This window comes from Gadus morhua, chromosome 10 (assembly GCF_902167405.1).
Source record: "Gadus morhua chromosome 10, gadMor3.0, whole genome shotgun sequence".
Lineage (NCBI taxonomy): Eukaryota > Metazoa > Chordata > Actinopteri > Gadiformes > Gadidae > Gadus > Gadus morhua.
In genome coordinates this window covers 23,410,375-23,432,461 of record NC_044057.1, presented here as the reverse complement: position 1 = coordinate 23,432,461, position 22,087 = coordinate 23,410,375, and the positions used below count along the sequence as shown (strand labels likewise).

The following is a 22,087-nucleotide window of genomic DNA, read 5'->3' as shown; positions in this document are numbered from 1 at the left end:
GAGACAGAGTCCGGTCCAGCTGCCTTGCAGGGTTTTGCCTCTTGAAGAGTCTGTTGACGTCCCTCTCCAGGATGGAGAGAGGTGACGGGGGGGGGGGGGGGGGGGGGGGGGTCTCAGAGGTAGGCAGGAGAGGGAACGCCTGGGCTCCTGCTGAGGTGGGGGAGGAGGGTGTGGTGTGGGTTGAGTGATCTGGGGGTGGTGAATGGGGGGACAGCTGTCCGATCAGCTGTCTCGTCCTCCCGTCACCTCTGGCAGGTACCTGGCCAAACAGGACGAAACACAACAAAGGCGTCAACAATGGGACAATGTTGGATCAATGTGATGTTGTTTTTACAAACAGTGTCTTACTTCATAAACAATTTTTTATATAAATTGTGTACAGTTATTATATTTTGTACATAACATGTGGCCATATAATTTAGTTCACCCAGTACCCATAAAAAAATCACTCTTCACAGAAAAATCCCCTTTCAGGTTCGGTCAGTGATAGGAAATGCGTGCATTTCATGCTTGGTTACTGAATAACCGCAGCAGCACGTCCTGTTGACCTTGAGCCAGGTCGATGGATGTTTCAGAGAGCTGGTGGTGAGTGTTAAACAGACACATATAGCCACAGTCCTCGCCCCTCAGCTCAGCCGCAGCTTGGGGGGATGCTCTCGGTTTCCACCATAGTGGAAAAAAAAAATAACAAGAAGGAAATAAGTATGTAGGTATGTATCTTTTATTAGCTTTTTCAGAATCAGGCTTTATCGGCCAAGTACGCTTGGAAATACAAGGATTATGACTTGGGTTCATAGATGCTTGTTGCATTTCATTAGATCAGATAGATAGGTTTTTAGAGGCTTCCATTTCTTGAAGCTGCTTTGTCTCCCACATAAAAAAGAGAAAAATTAAATTATTCAAATACCAGATCCCATCTTAAATCAAACTGGACCTTTAAAGACAGAGGGGGTCCAGTCTATTTCTCTTTTTCTCCGTAGCAACTGGTAGACTGGAGATGACCTGATTCCCCAGAGGAGGTCAAGCTTAAACCCAGTTCAGATCAAATTTGGAATCTGGTGATGCAAAGCACATCCAAATTAACGTTAATGCTCCGCTGTTTGGCAAATGCTGAGAAACAATTAATAAACGGAGGGAAATGTCCTCTTGTGACATCGTTGTTAATCGCCCCTTTAAAAATAAGTATCGTTGCTCGGGCTAGTTACTAAATCTCTGACGCCATGCCACGGCTTAAGACACTCGGCAACTAACCAGTTCACACTTTGTCTGCAACGGTCTCAAACCATTTTTCATCCCCAACCTTTTCTCTGAACTGGGCTTAAGGGAGAGTTATTTGTTTCGCCCTCCACGCACATCTCAGACCGAGTTTTATTTTTTTTGGTGCATTTTCTACAGTTTATTTGCTAAACTTTGTTATATGTGGTATGGAAGCTGCCATACAATCAGTTGGAAAATAATGGAGGTCAATGGATCGCCAACTGCCCAATTCCAGCAGTTTTTATATGTAATAGTTTGAGATATTTGATTGTTGAACATACGCGTTGAACATAGAGAGACACACCGTCGGGTACCGTCAGTTGTAGCCTAGAAATCTCTATTTATTGACAAGTCTCAAAAGAAAAGGTAACGTTAAGAGTCATGCACGTCGGCATGACACGTGTAATGCATGACGCAAAAAGGCATTGCGATCCGCTGCAACCAGCCCTCAAAACGCGTCTAGCCAGAGCCGATCAGAGAGAGAGAGAGGTCACAGGACACAGAACGGACGGGCGTCACAATACCTAAACCCGCACTATGCAAGAAGTGCCTCCTATGTTCCTTTGACTCAGAAGAACAGAAACTGTTTCAAGGTTGTTCACATGTAATTATTCACTTCAAAGTGTGATTTCTTTAACATTGCCTCTAATTTCCAGCTCAAAGTGTAGATGACCCCTAGTGGGTGCTACACATGGTGGTGGTGAGTGAGGTCCCCCCTTCAATGTAAAGCGTCTTTGAGTGTCTAGGAAAAGCGCTATATAAATTCAATGCATTATTATTATTATGACTAAAACAGTCCATATTAGCCTATGTTCTACAAACGGTACATGCAGTACCCTTATTTCCCTACCCTATTATTTAAAAAAGGGTACCCTACATGCAGTAGGCTACCCTTTTTTCCGATCACCATATCAAAAGTATTAATAAATAGTTCATAGTTCAAGTATTTATCATTTATGTATCGAATTATGCTTTTTTATTTTGTTTAACATCAATAATTTGTGTATGATATATATTTTTTGTTTTCTTTTACATGTTCGAAATAAATTTAAATCAAAATCAAAAAAATCAAAATCAAATAGTTAATACATTTTCGGTTGAAATCTGATTTTAGTGATTATACAGACATGATAAACGCAGATGAGGGAGTCACGGTCTTTGTACCTGGATTTGTTCCAACTGGTGTCCAATTCATGCATCAACTCCTCAGAAATGCACACACACCAGTGGATAGATTCATCGCTGCAGCACATCAGGTATACAATAGAAGATCGTATTCATCAATTCATTCAATTCCTTTATTAACAACATTTTAGAATAGCAAATAACTTATGAAAATGAATGAAACACATGAACATTTACAGCGACACAAAAACCTTTGGCAAGCTCACACATTATGGCTAGAACCAGGGACGTGCACAGGGGGGTTGCTCAGGTTGCTTGGGCAACTGCCCATATGCCCTCCTCGACTCACGTTGCCCTTCCGAGGGAAAAAAAAGAAGGTTTTTTTTAATCATTTAATGGATGCAGAATTTCATGTAGGCCTAGATAAAAAAAATCGCCACTCGAAACATTTCATAAAGTAAGCGTAGCCTCATTCAATTCCGTTCGGGCACTGAGAGTGAAAGTCAGTAGGGGGAGGGCAAACTCTGCCGCGCGGCAACAGCCGCTTTTGCCGCCTCCCCTCTGCCGCCCTTCCTCATTGAAATGAATGGAGGCGGCGAGTTGCCGCGCGGCGTGTGAAGCTGCTTTACGTAGCTGCAGCGCTGCACGCGACCGGAACACCGGCACCTGTGAGACGAGTCAGACGACTGCCTTGATGTTGTCGGAAAAGGTGAATTTGAGATGTATAACAAACAAACAATCATCATCGCGTTTATGAAATGAATTACAATCTTCATAAATCCAGGCTCAGTTTGCAACGTAAAGTTTAGCCTAAATAATCAGACAGCTAGCTAGCTTGCAGACAAGCAGCCCGTTATCACATAGTCTACACATTTCTTGGTAGCCAAACTAAGCTACATGTCTGCTGATAGTTAGTTTCTAACATTTCGTTTTAACAAGAAGAATAAATGATGGAAGTAATGCATCACATGAATTCTTTCATTCAAAATGGTTCATGCCTAAATCTTATTACTATTTTGGGTATTGTTTGTTATTGTTAAGTGAAGCCGAAATGCCCAGTGAAAAGTGGAGGATTCAGGAGAGAGAGAGACAACTAAAGGAGGCAGCAAAGAGGAGCACATCACTACAGGGTTGGCTACGAAAAAGCCAAACAGCAGGTGGGACAGAGACTTTGCATAGTGATAAAAAATTATACTGTGTAGGCTAATTGATAAATTAATCAGACTCATATTTTAGCCTGCTAATGGCAATTTTTCATAATTACATTACATTTAAGATGAGGAGCAGTCACAAGCCTCCAGACACTCGGAAAATTTGGACCAGGAGGAGGCATATAGGGCAGGTAGGCCTAAGCGCTGATCACCATATATGAGAGGACCATGCTAGAAAGTACAGGGTTACAGAGCTGCATGGGGGGGGGGGGTGCCCTTATTTCAGGTCAGAGCAACTGCCCCTCAAAATTCCTGTGCACGTCCCTGGCTAGAACCAAATGAACCCCAGCTTCAATCAGGAGGAGAGATATGAATATGCTCTGTGCGGCTTCATGAACTCAAGCCTTTTATAATGACCAGCGTTAAGTGGCAGTTAATACCAGTGGCGTCACTAGGCTGTTTTATTCGGGGCTTAAGCCCCAGATATTATTTAAATAGCCCAGAATATAATCTTTGGGTAAGGAAAAAAAAATAAAAAGACTATCTATGGAATGCATTAATTCAATTCAGTCTAGAAGTGATACAATTATTATGGTCACTAATGCTAGTTAGTTATGTAGAAAGAAACAACGGGATTCAGGGACATCTCAAAATAAAGTAGCCTAGTCCTTCTAGATAGTCCTTCTGACAAGATAATAAGCAGTTTAAAAGCATAACCAGACTATGTATATGTGTGTAAGGTCTGTCTCACTTGTATTTATTTTACTCTGAAATAACTTGAATGGAACTTTAGATGTTTGGGGATAAGCAGCACAGCAGTCAGGTAGCTATTTAAAACTATAATAACTGGCATATTTTCTTTATTTAGGTTAAGCATTATGAAAAATTTGCCATGCGTGCCCAGTTTTTAGGTTTCATAAGCATCAGGGGCTTAGCCACCGGCGTTGGGCTGGTTAATACAAGCTAATGAAAAATAGCGCTTTAAGTGTTGCTTACTATCATCTCTCTCGTTATAGTTCAGTGCTACTCGAGCATTGTCCTAATCTTACTATTTATCTTAGCTTCTCTCATCGTATTTTAAACTTCTCCTTTTATCACCTTTGTAAATATACTGCACATCCACGTTACAAAATTGAAGAATTCAAACTATATTACGACCAGGTCGATGGATTTCGGTTTTCCCGTCCTACAACAGAGAACTGCTCATTACTAACAAACATCTGAGAGGATTCACAGCCGTAAGGACCACTTCTTCTAGAGTGAAGGTCAAACCTACAATCATACGGGTGTAAAGCCGTCTCATCCTATACTGGGGACTAGACAGCCACACGGGGCAAAAGGGTGCTTAGTATAATGTTGTGCCCCCTGATGCGGAAAGACACGCTCCAGAGCACTTCATTCACACAACTCTACTGCACACATGGCACATCAAAAATAGACATTTCTGAAAGAAAAACAAATGTGATTGTACTTCAAAAAGAAGGTTGGGGTCAATTTGACCGTTTTCCTTTTACTTTCAAAGAAAAAAAACGTTCATTGAGTGGCTGAATCAAATCGTTTTAAAAAAAATCGTTCAAAAATTCGTTTAGATCGTACAATGTTGCTCGCTTTGATGACATTGATGAGGCTGTGCAAACCTTGAACATCTCTGCTGCTTTCATACACAGCATATAACGGCACTCTTCGCGGAAAAACAGCTTGGTCGAGAATTATCTGTGTTTTACAGCAGTGCAGTAGCAGCCGTGGGGGGTTGAAAAATACATTGTGTCTACTACAGATAACTACAGATTATTATCCCTCCTGTTCTATCAGCAAGTAAAAAATAGTTGTGGCCCCTCCGTCATTTCTTTCCTCTCGTTATTTCTGCCAACGTGTGTGGGCCGAGAATTCTTTGTGACCAAGGCCAACGCTAAACCCGTTAATTTGACCCGATAGAAAACTCTCCAGGAAGGTGGTTAGATAGAGAGAAAATTAGATTGATTATTTTTGACCCCCATCATACCTATAGAAATTGCACATCCATGTAATTAGATCAGATTAATGTTTCTTGATTCCCATGAAACACTAACTAGCTCAAAAACTAGTGTTTCTCCATAAAAATGAACTTGGAGCAAAACACTTCAACACATTGTTTTTCCATTGGGTTGTTTTTTCGGTCAAACCATTTTTGTCTTAAAAGTAGAAACAAATATGGAAAAAATGTCAAATATTGTCACTTTTAACGTGGATATTAAAATGGAATAAGTACCATCCAACATGAACCTAAGTCCTAGCTGGTTGTAATGTCGATTTGATCTCCACGGCACTTAACACATAAGTTCTGCTAGTTGACAAATGTATAGGATAAATGAACTATACATTTAATTTGGATCTCTTGATTTATAGTACTATGTAACACCATCAAAGTTAATATCAACTGAATGCAAACATGTTGAAACAGCTGTACCTGTGGTTCCTGATTCACTGAGTCGTGTGGGACAGAGTAGGAAGCACCCAGTGTTCCTGGGAACAAGAACGGAAGAAAAACATTCACTTTAAGATTAAGTAGTTCATGCAGGATTGATGTAACCCTATTATAAAAGTTAATAATAAAAATAGAAATTAAGATGAGTGCCAAACTATCACTACTGTGATTTCTAAAGTAAGACCTTTCTATGAAATCAAATGCTCCACAAAATCAATTATTGAGAAAGTACAGACCTTTGCAATGCTCACAAACTTGATTTTTATTTTTGGTGAGAAGGAGGATTATAATCACAACCAGACAGCAAGCCAACAGTATTCAAGTACCATGGTTGCTGGAAACAGCTTGGCTCCTGGAATCAACAGGTGTCATCATGAATCTGTTGAAATCATGTTTTCTGTAACATTACATTTCCATTAGGTCATGACTCATGACTCTTGCATATTATATTTTGAAATTAAAATATCAAAGAAACAGGTTATTAATGATGTGTCTGTTATCTTCTTAAGTAAGAAGTCAAATATATTGACCTGGTATATCCAGCTGGGTTCCATTTCCAAACACAACTTCCCCACATAATGCCAGGGCACAGTAGTAGGTCCCAGCATCAGAGGAGTCTACATTGTTTCTTGGGGAGAGTGTAGACACAGCTCTGTGGAGCAGACGGAGGCCCAGAACTATTCCGACATTCACCCCTCGTGTTTCCATTCACGGAAATGGCAGCAGGGTGAGATGGTCCTGATCTGAACCAGTACACACTTGGTTCCCCTTGACACTGGTTACTGTGGTCCGTCCTCTGGGAGGTAATAGAGCACTGGAGAGCCACAGGGTCTCCCAGCTGAGCTGATGCAGACACAGGCTGTTGGTCCACAGGTCTGGGAGACAAACCTCTGGTCATTGGGATCTGAACAGTGAAATAATATAATCATCTTCAAAATTGAGAAAAAATATATAATTGGGCTACTTTCAGATGATAATATCGTAAACAAGTAGAACAGGGATATCTTACCTTTGATAGACAAAAAAAATCCACTTTTCCAATTCTTTGAAATATGCTCTTGGCAGAAATAGTTTCCTTCGTCTTCTTTTACTCACAGATGTAATGTTCAGATTCATGTCTGCTGCAGTGAAACGTGAATCGAAAGGAGGGAAAATTTGACTAAAATCATCACCAACTATTGTAGCGACCTTTTGGGGAACATATCCAATCGATTGCTTGTACCAGTGAATAAATCTACTTTCCTTTCTATCACCACAATGTAAAGTAACATCCTCTCCAAGTCTTGCTATTTGCAAAGAGACAATATGAGGACCCTCTTTGGTGTCAATCATCGCTGAAAAAAATAGACATAAACAATTCATCCCATTGAAGAAAAAGCAAAAATGAATCGCTGGTCTAAATTATACTTTCCAAATGGTTTCTATTTTGTATTTTTAACAAAAAACCCAGTATACTGCAGAAATAACAAAGTCAAACAATTGGACGTAACATTTTTAGAGGAATTTTACTTACATAACCCCATAAGAATTGTAATAGCAAAAACTCTTGCAGACATAGTTGCGTTTCGCTGCTCTACTAGTGCTGTACTAACTCAATTGAAAGATTTGCCCTTAAAACACAGGCGTTTTGATATCCTAGATCATCAGTGATTGGCTGGAACTTAAAGACACTGAGAGCAGCAAGGCTGCTGCACGACACAGGAAACTAAGTGGAGATCACATTTAATTTCAATCCAAACTGAACGCTAAAAACATGGCATTCACATTGTTTTTATCAGATATTACAAAAATGGAAAGCAAGTTTCATTGTTTCCCTAAATGTATGATGAGGAGAAATTCAGTCTACCACATTTTTGTTGTTTGTTTCAAATAATTTTTACCAATTTTGTAATACCGTTTGAATCTTCTCCTATAATTCAAACCCTGTTACCTTTTGGTTAATAAAGTTACAGTAGTAAGCCCCAGCATCAGAGGAGTCTACACTGTTCTTGGGGAGAGTGTAGACACAGCTCTGTGGAGCAGACGGAGGCCCAGAACTATTCTGACATTCACCACTCCTGTTTCCATTCATGTAAATGGCAGCAGGGTGAGATGGTCCTGATCTGAACCAGTACACACTGGGTTCCCCTTGGCACTGGTTACTGTGGTCCGTCCTCTGGGAGGTAATAGAGCACTGGAGAGCCACAGGGTCTCCCAGCTGAGCTGATGCAGACACAGGTGTTGGACCACAGTCTGGGAGACAAACCACTGGTCAATGACATCTGCACGATTAAAAACAAGATTTATCATCAAATTAATCAACTGCTGCATAATCAAATTGCTTAAAATATATTTTTGCTTATGACCAAGACAAGCAAAATGTTGAAACTAATATGTTACCTTTGACGGCCAAAAATGTGCGGATTTTCCAAATATAGTTACTTGGTTACAAAAAAAAATTGCTTCATCCTGTTTTTTTATATCCCTGATTATCAGATTATAGTCAGTTCCCACTCCACTGTGATTCTTGAATCAAGGATGTGTAAGTCTTTTTTTTTCATCAATTCTGTTAGCAACCACTTGGGGAGTGATTCCAAGAGATTGCTTAAACCAATTTAAAATAAATATAGATTCCTCGTAAACACCACAATGCAGAGTGACAGTATCTCTGAGGTTTGCTGTTAAAAAAATACCAATCGAGGAACCTCTTGGGTCTGAATCAGCACTAAAAAGCAAAGAGAAACAAACAAAAAAGATTGAATAATATTTATTTAACAAACACTAAAATATTTTTACTTTAATGAAAAGAGAGCAATTTTAATGTGAATAGAATAAGTACGTACATGCTGTGCTCAGATTGTAATAGCAAAACATAATGCAAACGTTGTCATGGTATGGTGCTAAACTAGCACCCCTTCTCTCTGAAGTGAAAGATTTTGACTGTAAAGACCAACATTTTATACAATCACAGATCCACGGTGATTGGCTGGGAACTTAAAGAGGCAAACTGAAGTAAGCCAATGATATATTGTTTTTTCTAGTTCATATTTGTAGGTTTATATATTTTTGTATGTATTCCATTCTATATTGACAAACTTGTTTCTACTTCTATCTACTTGTAATATCTAATAGCACTACTGTTTATGGCCAATCTTCCCTTTTCAAATATGTTCACATACCGCCAAATGTTACATCACGCACCATCATGAATTCATATTAAAAAGCACTGTATGGTTATAATAACAGTTATGGTAGTTGGGTTGAGTAATACAACACCCCCACCCCACCAGGAGAACATTACTTTGTGTTCTTAAATTGGAGGCTACAGTTTAGTTTGTTTTCCACAGCGGTATATGTGGCGGGGTTAAACCAACCTGATGGAGTTTTTTAAACAACGTCAGGCTGCGGTAACTGCCCAGTCAATAATTATTGGCAGGCCAGTTATATCTGGATGTTCTCCCGAGGCTGGCTAACATGATCAATGAAGGTGTTGAATGCGTATCGTCCAGTTGCTGTGTCCCAAACAAAACAATCGGAGAGCTTCAATCTCGATCGCCAATGCTATTGCTATCTTTCACTCATAATTAAAACATCATTCTTTGGAGATCTTGATTGTTTTCAACGTACAAAGAAACAGTTTGGTGACCTGCCCTATAGAGCACATGTATGTTCAGATGACGTCCTGACCACATCACATTAGTAAGTGCAGTCGTAGTGAGGTAGTAGGACTAGTTGTATTAGTTAGTTGTGGTATTGTCTGAAGTCTTTGAAATTATACTGCAATGGTTGTAGATGTAGAACTGCACAATGATAACATCTATATATTATAAGATCTATAGTCTCTACAGTTGATGTAGTGCACATTTTTGGGCACGTGTTCATTGTAAAAGCTAACGCCCAAATCTCATTGGCTTCAAAAGGAGAAGTAGTAACAATACTACATGAATATAAATAATAAGAATCGCACACGTCGACAGGTGTAAGATAAAGCTTTACCAGAGGGGTTAAATATGCATTAAAATTGCTTAAAAGACTGCAGAAAATCTGCAATGACCCAATTACATCAATTAATTATCATTAGCAACCATTAACCGTGGATGCTTTTAAATACTGGTAGGCCACAGCTTTATCTCCTTCTGGTTGAATATAATCAGATTCTGGCCAATTAAGAGTATGAATTAATTGTATGACAGCCTTGTTAAGAATCTTCATTGATGTTTTAAAGATTTCAGATCAATGTGAGTAAGAAAGTTTCTAAATAAATCCTTACTAAGGCATAGTAAACCTATATAATTGTAGTAAACCATATCTTTGTGTTTTACATGTCTATTGCTATATCACCAGACCCCCTCTTGAGCCCACCTTGTTGGTGATGCATCTGTTTGTTTCAGGCTGCATGTTTTATAACCGCCAGTGTAGATTTGCAGTTCATGCAACAAGCCCAAAGCATCTAGTGTGACTTCCTTTCCTTTGTGTTTGGAAACAAAACAGAGCGAAGCCCTTAGCAGTGGTTGAGCTGAGAGGCGAGAGCTGTGGCTGGTCATGCCTTTTTCTTCGACACACCGCCAAACTCTTAACCATAACCTGCTTGTAGGTATCAACAGGATGTGTTGCTGAGGTGCTGCAGAAACCAACCATGAAATGGACGTATATTTCCTCTCAACCTGATATTTTACTTGCAGAACAGAGAAACATGTTGAAACATATTTTATTTGTCTTATATATATAATAGTACTTCTACTACTACTACTACTACTACCCACTACGTATGAATGAAGAAAGGTTGGTGTTTAAAATAACAGTGTGATCATCTCATCATAACAGTGGGATCATCTAGTGTACATTGTCAGTGTTAGAATAATGACTATTAAGTCAATATAGACTAAATTAAAGATGCATTGGTTCTCTGAATCTGGATGTGAATTGGCCAGGATTATATTTGTACTTCAGTGATCTCACTTTGTAACAAGTGGTGGTAATGACAAGGCTGTAGAATCTGATGCCACTACTTGCCCCACCCCTTTATAAACATTTATTCTTGTGTGGTTTTGAAGATACAAGCTTCATGAACAAACATTAATCAGGGAGCCAAACTGATCTGTAGCAATTTAGAGATGTATAGACTACTGTTTTGTGTATGTATTGTGTAAATCCTTGAGCTTTAGATTGCCGTCGCATGCTGAGGGGGGGTTTGTTCAGTCTCTTCTCTTCTTGAGGCATGTACTCTACTTGATGTGACGTCTCCAACAACAGCAGGGAGATGCTGTTTCATGTTGTTACAGTAAGGCTTCGTGTCAGCCCTGTGGAGTTCAAGGCATGGCTGGTGGTAACCTGTGAGTGGTTCCACCTGGGACATGAGCTGAGGGTAGCTGTGCTTTCAAGTTCTGCTTGACAGCAAGGAGGTGCATCTTAAAAGAGCAGTTGTTCAGCAACTGTTCTGTGATGGCTCAGCTGGTGATGGCATAGTCCTTTAGAGCATAGGTCCCTCATCCACACCGATGGTCTTTAGTGACTTTTTTCATGATGAAGCTTGGTGCATTTTCTCGGGACAATTTATATCAAGACACCATTTTCCAGTATAAATAAGTTCTGTTTCTTGGTGGAATTACATGGGCCAAGAAAGCATCTCAAAATATGCAACTACGGTTAGCAGATTATGGCTCCAGAATTTGGCTAAGAATAACAGAAACAATAAAATATAAATAGGCAGAATATGAAGTGATAGAACAAATTGTATGTGATGTGCAAATATATCTTGCTTTGCTGCATGTAGAAAACTTTTACGTACCTGTGATGTATGTTGTCTGCACGTCATTATCATTTCTCACGCTCTGAAACCTGAGTGGAAAGTTTGGTTCAAAATATCACACTCTAGCCACAAAGCAAAAACTTTCAATAAGTCCATATAGGGGATTGGTTGGTTATGAGATGCAAGTCTAGTAAAGATGGATGTCTAGTGTGTGTGTGTGTGTGTGTTGTGTGTGTGTGTGTGTGTGTGTGGTGTGCGCGCACATGTGCATCTTAACTGTGTTTGCACTTGCCTTTGTGTCTCCACAGTATCTATCACGTTTATTGGTATATATTTCATTCATATACATTTCACTCATGCATGATTAAATGGCCCACTTTGCAGGGAAGAGGAGGTGTTCATGCTATCTAAAACGTTGCTGACTTTCCATGAACACATTTTATTGCCTATAATTGATTGGATATCATTCACAGAACAGAGAGAGGAAATTAGGTCTGAGGTGCCTCTCCTTCGAGACCCAAAGAAATCAATGAAAATAGGTTTGTAGCAGGAAACTCTGAATATCCCGAAGGAGGGCGCATGGAGAGCAGTGGTGAGTTAAGCCCACTGCTTGTGCCTGGACAGCAGGATGCATACATCCTCACAGAAGGAGAATATTACCTAAAAATCAGTAAAATCGAATTTATTACAATTCAAGTTCCATTTAGTTCATCAAAATGAGATTTATTTTTTTTTTTTTAATAAATGGCCTATTAAAATAATTTGGTTTTGAGTTCATTCAGTCATAAGACACAACTCTGGCGCCACCTAGTGCTTTTGCAGGGACATTACTACTACTAACGTCAGCTGGCGCAGATGTGCTACAGACTAGAGAACAAGTGAGTTAATTTCTGAAATTTAAATGCATCGGCTAGACACGTTATCTTTTTGTCTTTCAATTTCCCGGCACTGCCATAACGTTTTTTACCGTGGCTTTCAATTTTGCGAATAAACGACACCACTTCAGTCCCCCGCACAATACGAACAAATAGCAACTCGTTCTTGACTTGCAGCAAGTGCTACTGACAAACCTCATTTTAAAGAACTGCAGCTTCAGGAAGAATTACATTTCGTGATGTTTACCCATTGAAGAGCATCCAAGCTCATTTTTATAAAAAACAACATGAGCCACCTTCTCAGAACAAATATGAAGACACTGGCCAACAACATTTCCTCAGATTTTCTTGAATGAAGCTCCAAAGCTCATTTTAATACAAAAGGTTGCGCTAATCATTCACCATAATGGAATGTCAAGAGAGAATGGCGGCAGGCTACAGAGTGGAATCTGAAGCAGTGGTTCTCAACTGGTCTGGCCTCGGGACCCACATTTGACCATGGGCATTAAATTGCGCCACACATTCCGCGACCCATTCAGATCAAGTCCGCGACCCACTTTTGGGTAGCAACCCACCAGTTGAAAGACACTGATCTGAAAGACTATAGACCTTATACAATGTAGAGGCCACAAACACAGTTAAAGTCTGATTGTCACAAGCATCTCGGGTTACTGTGCCATTTTGATTTTCAGACTGGTTCTCATGTAATGTAAAGTCATGGCATACGATAATAATGACATCCTCATAACTTTTAGCGGGAGCCTTCAGAATTAGATAAAAAAAAATCCTTCATAAGTCAGGTGTTATAAAAACAGATTTATTTCTAACATTTTACCAAAGTTGTTCACCATTACAGAAAAGCTCAATACTTATGCTCAACATAAACTGAAAACAAAACCTTTGCCTCCCCCTCACAAATAAAGGTTTCTTAAGTTGCTGTTTAACAGAAAGTGTCCTTGCCATTATCTATACATTCTCATTGTGCTGTTTTTTGCCTTTATTTGTCCGATTACGAAAACATCTAACTCCAACAGCTTCATGTATTGTCTTGTGGTCTCGTTTCATTCTGCATCGAATAATTGAGGAACAATATCTATGTTAACTTTCTATTTAATTGTTGTTAAGTCTATACAAAGCCAATAATGTACGAGCATAGATTTCTCTTCAGAACCCATACACACACAGCTTTTTCTGGATGTTCTAAGAACACTTTGAGCATGAAACCGATCAGAAAGAAAAGACGTGAATCGAAATCGACAGTTTCCTTTCATGGCTTAAATCACGCAACCATATGGGTACTGCATAACCAGGTAAATAGTAATTATAGTGAGGTACAATTATTGCTTTCCCCTACAAAATTAAGCTAGTTTCATGCATTGGCTGGGTGTGGCAATCGGCATCCCATGAGACCCTTGACCAATGTGCTCAAATATGCAATAACCGGTTATCTCCACAAGGGGGAGACAGAGACCATCAAAGACTATGGATGGAGTGTGGAGAACGTGAGCCACTATTCTCATTCCAATCCATATTGAGCCGCTTCGCACACGAGAGATGTTGGCAGGGTTGGAGGAGGAGTTGCGAGGGTTGGTTGTAAGGCGGGGAGTTAGGCCAATAGCCTGGCCAATCATCATTGTACCTCCCTCCTCTGTCTCCTCCCACGGATCCACTGCCTTCCTCACCTGCAATATTGTGGACAGCAACAGAGAGCAAGTAATCATGTAATGTGTAATCCTATCAACAAATGGTGGTTTAAATAAAACAAGATGAATGATTTCAGTTTGTCAGCTTTGCCATTTAAACCGGAATCATTAGGAAGCTCATCTGTGAAAGTCCTTACTGTCCATGAAGTCAGTGTCCTGTCCAGCCTGCGCTGGTCTCAGTTTGTTGGCGGCCAGCCTCTGAATCAGAAGTCAGTTATCCACCGGCAGGTGGAGTCGGGCACGTGCAGCTGGGAGAGCTTGTCCTGTAGCAAAGTGGGGATGATGGTGTTGAAGGCAGAGCTGTAATCCACAAACAGGATCCTGGCGTAGGTCCCTGCTGAGTCCAGGTGCTGGAGGATGAAGTGGAGGGCCATGTTTACAGCATCATCCACAGACCTGTTGGCTCTGTAGGCGGACTGCATGGGGTCCAGGAGAGGGTCCGTGATGGACAGGACAAGGCGCTCAAAGGATTTCATGACCACAGAGGTCAAGGCGACTGGTCTGTAGTCTTTGAGTTCTATGGGCCTTGTTTTTTTGGGGATGGGGATGATGGTGGAGGATATAAAACAGCCTGGTACATGGCATGTCTCCAGCGAGGTGTTAAAAATGTCTGTAAATACTGGAGACAGCTGATCTGCACAGTGCTTGAGGGTGGAGGGGGGAGACAGAGTCCGGTCCAGCTGCCTTGCAGGGTTTCTGGCTCTTGAAGAGTCTGTTGACGTCCCTCTCCAGGATGGAGAGAGGTGACGGGGGGGGGGGGGGGGGGGGGGGGGGTCTCAGAGGTAGGCAGGAGAGGGAACGCCTGGGCTCCTGCTGAGGTGGGGGAGGAGGGTGTGGTGATCTGGGGGTGGTGAATGGGGGGACAGCTCACCGATCAGCTGTCTCGTCCTCCCGTCACCTCTGGCAGGTACCTGGCCAAACAAGACGAAACACAACAAAGGCGTCAACAATGGTGACAATGTTGGATCAATGTGATGGTTTTTACAAAGTGTCTTACTTCATAAAACAATTTTTTTATATAAATTGTGAACAGTTATTGTATTTTGTACATAACATGTGGCCATATAATTTAGTTCACCCAGTACCCATAAAAAAATCACTCTTCACAGAAAAATCCCCTTTCAGGTTCGGTCAGTGATAGGAAATGCGTGCATTTCATGCTTGGTTACTGAATAACCGCAGCAGCACGTCCTGTTGACCTTGAGGCAGATGGATGTTTCAGAGAGCTGGTTGTGTGTGTTAAACAGACACATATAGCCACAGTCCTCGCCCCTCAGCTCAGCCCCCGCTTGGGGCGATGCTCTCGGTTTCCACCACAGTGGAAAAAAAAATAACAAGAAGGAAATAAGTATGTAGGTATGTATCTTTTATTAGCTTTTTCAGAATCAGGCTTTATCGGCCAAGTACGCTTGGCAATACAAGGATTATGACTTGGGTTCATAGATGCTTGTTGCATTTCATTAGATCAGATAGATAGGTTTTTAGAGGCTTCCATTTCTTGAAGCTGCTTTGTCACCCACAAAAAAGAGAAAAATTAAATTATTCAAATACCAGATCCCATCTTAAATCAAACTGGACCTTTAAAGACAGAGGGGGTCCAGTCTATTTCTCTTTTTCTCAGTAGCAACTGGTAGACTGGAGATGACCTGATTCCCCAGAGGAGGTAAAGCTTAAACCCAGTTCAGATCAAACAATAGGCGTTGATGTTAATCCAAATAACGTTAATGCTCCGCTGTTTGGCAAATGATGAGAAACAATTAATAAACGGAGGGAAATGTCCACTTGTGACATCGTTGTAAATCGCCCCTTTAAAAAGAAGTATCGTTGCTCGGGCTAGTTATTAAATCTCTGACGCCGTGCAACGGCTTAAGACACACTTTGTCTGCAAAGGTCTCAAACCATTTTTCATCCCCAACCTTTGCTCTGAACTGGGCTTAAGGGAGTCAGTTATTTGTTTCGCCCTCCACGCACTTACTCAGACTGAAACACTTCCTTTTTTATTTTTTTATTTATTTAACATTTTCTACAATGTTTATTTGCTAAACTTTTTAATATGTGGTATGGAAGCTGCCAAACAATCAGTTGGAAAATAATGGAAGTCAATGGATCGCCATCTGCCCAATTTCAGCAGTTTTTATTTGTAATAGTCTGAGATATTTGATTGTTGAACATGCGCGTTGAACATAGAGAGACACACACGTTGGGTAACGTTAGTTGCAGTAATCTCTATTTACTGACAAGTCTCAAAAGAAAAGGTAACGTTAAGAGTCATGCACGTCGGCATGACACCTCGGCATGACACCTGTAATGCATGACGCAAAAAGGCATCCGCTGCAACCAGCCCTCAAAACGCGTCTTGCCAGAGCCGATCAGAGAGAGAGGTCACAGGACACAGAACAGACGGGGCGTCACAATACCTAAACCCGCACTATGCAAGTGCCTCCTATGTTCCCTTGACTCAGAAGAACAGAAACTGTTTCAAGGTTGATCACATGTAATATATTCACTTCAAAGTGTGATTTGTTTAACTTGCCTCTAATTTCCAGCTCAAAGTGTAGATGACTAAAACATTCCGTATTAGCCTATGTTCTACAAACGGTTGGCCTACATGCAGTAGGCTACCCTTTATATCAAAAGTATTAATAAATAGTTCATAGTTAATCCATTTTCGGTTGATGAAATCAGATTTTTGTGATTATACAGACATGAAAACGCAGATGAGGGAGTCACTGTTTTTGTACCTGGATTTGTTCCAACTGGTGTCCAATTCCTGCATCAACTCCCCAGAAATGCACACACACCAGTGGATAGATCATCGCTGCAGCACATCAGGCATACAATAGAAGATTGTAGTCATCAATTCATTAAATTCCTTTATTAACAACATTTTAGAATAGCAATTAACTTAAATAACCCAGCTACAATCAGGTGGAAAGATATGAATGTGCTCTGTGCAGCTTCATGAACGCAAGCCTTTTATAATGACCAGTGTTAAGTGGCAGTTAATACCAGTGGCGTCACTAGGCTGTTTTTATTAGGGGCTAAAGCCCCGGATATTATTTAATTAGCCCCGAATATAATCTTTTGGGTAAAGAAAAAAAAAAAAAAAAATTAAATATATATTGGTATATTTACTGGTAACTATGGAATGCATTAATTAATTTCAGTCTAGAAGTGATACAATTATTATGGTCACTAATGCTAGTTAGTTATTTAGAAAGAAACATGGGGATTCCAGGGACATCTCAAAATAAAGTAGCCTAGTCCTTCTAGATCAGGGCTCTCAAACTCGCGGCCCGGGGGCCAATTGAGGCCCGCAGGATGATATTTTGTGGCCCCCTACTTGACATCAAAGTTTAGTGTTAGTGCGGCCCGCACATTGTTGTCAAAGGCACACTTTTGCTAAGTGGCTTGCCACGCTTTTTTATCACTTGTGATAGGGTGACCAGATATCCCGGTTTTGCCGAGTCCCGACAAAAGCCAAAGGACGCTAAAATGTCCCGATTACACCATCCACCATGAAATGTCCCCTGTTGTCAGCGATTACATAGCCAACGTGATCTAATGATAGCCGATCATTATCTTAGATTGGGTCAGTTGTGCTCCTATTTTCTGTGGCATAATTGATGCGGCCCAGCCTGACCCAAATTCTACCTCGGCGGCCCCAGGGAAGTTGAGTTGAGACCCTGTTCTAGATAGTCCTTCTGGCAAGAGAATAAACAGTTTAAAAGCATAACCAGACTAATATGTATATGGTAAGGTCTGTCTCAATTGTATTTATTTTACTCTGAAATAACTTGAATGGAACTTTAGATGTTTGGGGATAAGCAGCACAGCAGTAGGTAGCTATTTAAAGCTATAATAACTGGCGTATTTTGTTTATTTCGGTTAAGCATTATGAAATAATTTGCCGCGCATTTTAGCGCATGCTTAGTTTTTAGGTTCATTAGCATCCGGGGCTTAGCCACCGGCGTTGGGCTTGTTAATACAAGCTAATGAAAAATAGCGCTTAAGTGTTGCTTCCTATCATCTCTCTCGTTATAGTTCAGTGCTACTCAAGCATTGTCCTAATCGTACTATTTACCTTAACTTCTCCCATCGTATTTTAAACTTCTATTTTTAACACTTGGAAATATACTGCACATCCACGTTACAATATTGAGGAATTCAAACTAGGTCGATGCATTTCAGTGGCCGGTTTCTCTCACAGCAGAATACAGACTCTCCTGAGTCCGTTCACTGTTCTTCTTCCTTCCTCTGGTTTTCCTGCCAGAGAACTCCAACGCTGCGTAGTTCAAGGAATCAGTTTTCCGTCCTACAACAGAGAACTGTGCATTACTAACAAACATCTTGTGGATAGATTCAAACTTACAATATTGAGGAATTCAAACTAGGTCGATGCATTTCAGTGGCCGGTTTCTCTCACAGCAGAATACAGACTCTCCTGAGTCCGTTCACTGTTCTTCTTCCTTCCTCTGGTTTTCCTGCCAGAGAACTCCAATGCTGCGTAGTTCAAGGAATCAGTTTCCCGTCCTACAACAGAGAACTGTGCATTACTAACAAACATCTTGGAGGATTCAGAGCCGTAAGGAGCACTTCTTCTAGAGTGAAGGTCAAAACTACACTCATACGGGGTAAAGGCGTCTAATCCTATACTGGGGCCTAGACAGCCACACGGGGCAAAAGGGTGCTTAGTTATTTGTGCCCCCTTAGTTTTTTATCCATTACTCCTATCACACAATCTGCCCCATCTGTATTCTCACCCTAATTGTGGTGACAGAGCGCTTCATTCACACAACTCTACTGCACACATGGCACATCAAATTTAGACATTTCACCAGCTGAAAGAAAACAATTTTGATTGGACTTCGAAAAAGAAGGTTAGGGTCAATTTGACCGTTTACTTTTACTTTCAAAGAAAAAAAAACACAGCATATTACGGCACTCTTGTGGACAGTCAGCTTGGTCGGGAATTATCTGCGTTTTACAGCAGTGCAGTAGCAGCCGTGGGGGGTAGAAAATACATTGTGTCTACTACAGATAACTACAGATTATTATCCCTCCTGTGTTATCAGCAAGTAAAAAATTGTTGTGGCCCCTTTGTAATTTCTGTCCTCTCTTTAATTCTGCCAACGGGTGTGGGCCGAGAATGTTTGTGACCAAAGCCAACACTAAACCCGTTCATTTGACCCGATAGAAAAAATTCATCCAGGAAGGTGGTTAGATAGATAGAAAATTTGATTGATTATTTTTGACCCCCATCATACCTATAGAAGTTGCACATCCATGTAATTAGAACAGATTTATATTTCTTGATACCTATGATGGTGACATCCATGAAACACTGCTCAAAAACTAGTGTTACTCAATAAAAATGAACTTAAACAGATAGTTTTTCATTGGGTTGTTTTTCAATCAAACCATTTTTTCTTAAAAGTAGAAACAAATATGGACAAAATGTCAAATACTGTCACTTTAACATGGATTAGTATGGAAGTACCCATCCAACATGAGCCGCAAGCCTAGCTGGTTGTAATGTTGATTTGATCCCCACGGCACTTAACACAATAGTTCTGCTAGTTGACAAATGTATAGAATAAATTAACTATACATTTAAATTGGATCTCTTGATTTATAGTACTATGTAACTCCATCAGTTAAAATCAATTGAATGCAACATGTTGAAACAGCTGTACCTGTGGTTCCTGAATCACTGAGTCGTGTGGGACAGAGTAGGAAGCACCCAGTGTTCCTGAGAACAAGAATGGAAGAATAACATTCACTTTTAAGATTGAGTAGTTCATGCAGAATTGATGTAACCCTATTGTAAAAGTTAATCATAAAAACAGAAATTAAGATGTGTGCCAAACTATAACTACTGTTATTCCTAAACTAAGAACTTCCTATGAAATCAAATGTTCCACAAAATCAATTATTGAGAAGGTACAGACCTTTGCAATGCTCACAAACTTGCTTTTTATTTCTGGTGAGAAGAAGGAATATAATCACAACCAGACAGCAAGCCAACAGTATTCCAAGCACCACGGTTGCTGGAACCAGGTTTGGTCCTGGAATCAACAAGGTGTCATCATGAATCTGTTGAATTCATGTTTTCTGTAACATTACATTCCCATTAGGTCATGACTCATGACTCTTGCATATATGTTTCAATTAAAATCTCAAACCAAACAGGTTATTCATGATGTGTCTGTTATCTTCTTAAGTAGGAAGTAAAATATATTGACCAGGTCCAGCATATATTAGGTCCAGCTTGGTTCCATTTCCAAACACAACTTCCCCACATGCTGCCAGGGCACAGTAGTAAGTCCCAGCATCAGAGGAGTCTACATTGTTCTTGGGGAGAGTGTAGACACAGCTCTGTGGAGCCGACGGAGGCCCAGAACTATTCTGACATCCACCACTCCTGTTTCCATTCATGTAAATGGCAGCTGAGTGAGATGGTCCTGATCTGAACCAGTACACACTGGGTTCCCCTTGACACTGGTTACTGTGGTCCGTCCTCTGGGAGGTAATAGAGCACTGGAGAGCCACAGGGTCTCCCAGCTGAGCTGTTGCAGACACAGGCTGTTGGACCACAGTCTGGGAGACAAACCTCTGGTCATTGGGATCTGAACAGTGAAATAATATAATCATCAAAACTGAGAAATACTATATATTTCGGCTACTTTCAGATGATAAGATAGAAAACAAGTAGAACAGGGATATCTTACCTTTGACAGACAAAAACAATCCACTCCAATCCTTTGAATAATGCTCTTGGCAAAAATAGTTTGCTTCATCTTCTTTACTCACAGATCTAATGTTCAGATCCATGTCTGGTTTTGCTGCAGTGAAAATTGAATCAAAAGGGGGGATAATTTCGCTATATTCACCCACTATTAAAGCAACCTTTGGGGAACATATCCAAGTGATTGCTTGTACCATACCATATTTCTACTTTCTGTTTCAGCACCACAATGTAAAGTAACCTTATCTCCAAGTATTGCTGTTTTCAAAGAGACGATACGAGGAACCTCGTTGGTATCAATCATCGCTGAAAAAAATAGACAAACATGTGATCCAATTAAAGACTGTGCAAAAATGAATTGCAGGTCAATTTTGTATTTTTAACAAAAAACACAGTATACTGCAGAAATAACAAAGTCAAACAATTTGGACGTAACATTTTAGAGGAATTTTACTTACATAACCCCATAAGAATTGTAATAGCAAAAACTCTTGCCGACATTGTTGCGTTTCGGTGCTCTACTAGTGCTGTACTGACTCAATTGAAAGATTTGCCCTTATAACACAGGCGTTTTGATATCCTAGATCATCAGTGATTGGCTGGAACTTAAAGACACTGAGAGCAGCAAGGCTGCTGCACAACACAGGAAACTAAGTGGAGATCACATTTAATTTCAATCCAACTGAACGCTAAAAACATGGCATTCACATTGTTTTTATCACATATTACAAACATCGAAAGCAAGTTTCATTTGTTTCCCTAAATGTAGGATGAGGAGAAATTCAGTCTACCACATTTTTGTTGTTTTTTCAAATATTTTTTTACCAATTTTGTAATACCGTTTGAATCTTCTGCTATAATTCAAACCCTGTTACCTTTTGGTTAAATAAAGTTACAGTAGTAAGCCCCAGCATCAGAGGAGTCTACATTGTTCTTGGGGAGAGTGTAGACACAGCTCAGTGGAGCAGACGGAGGCCCAGAACTATTCTGACATCCACCCTCCTGTTTCCATTCATGTAAATGGCAGCAGGGTGAG

The 22,087-nt window shown here is 40.3% G+C and overlaps 1 long non-coding RNA gene and 1 pseudogene across 1 annotated transcript; both read right to left on the bottom strand.

The window, feature by feature from the left end:
- Positions 1-22,087, bottom strand: part of LOC115552677 (uncharacterized) — a 157,220-nt pseudogene that overhangs the window by 121,518 nt on the left and 13,615 nt on the right.
- LOC115552682 (uncharacterized) lies at positions 4,705-7,668 on the bottom strand. The gene is made up of 6 exons (XR_003978355.1): positions 7,511-7,668; positions 7,007-7,331; positions 6,528-6,901; positions 6,234-6,349; positions 5,980-6,035; positions 4,705-4,719 (listed from the first exon to the last, which is right to left on the bottom strand). It is a non-coding gene; the product is annotated as an uncharacterized LOC115552682 (long non-coding RNA).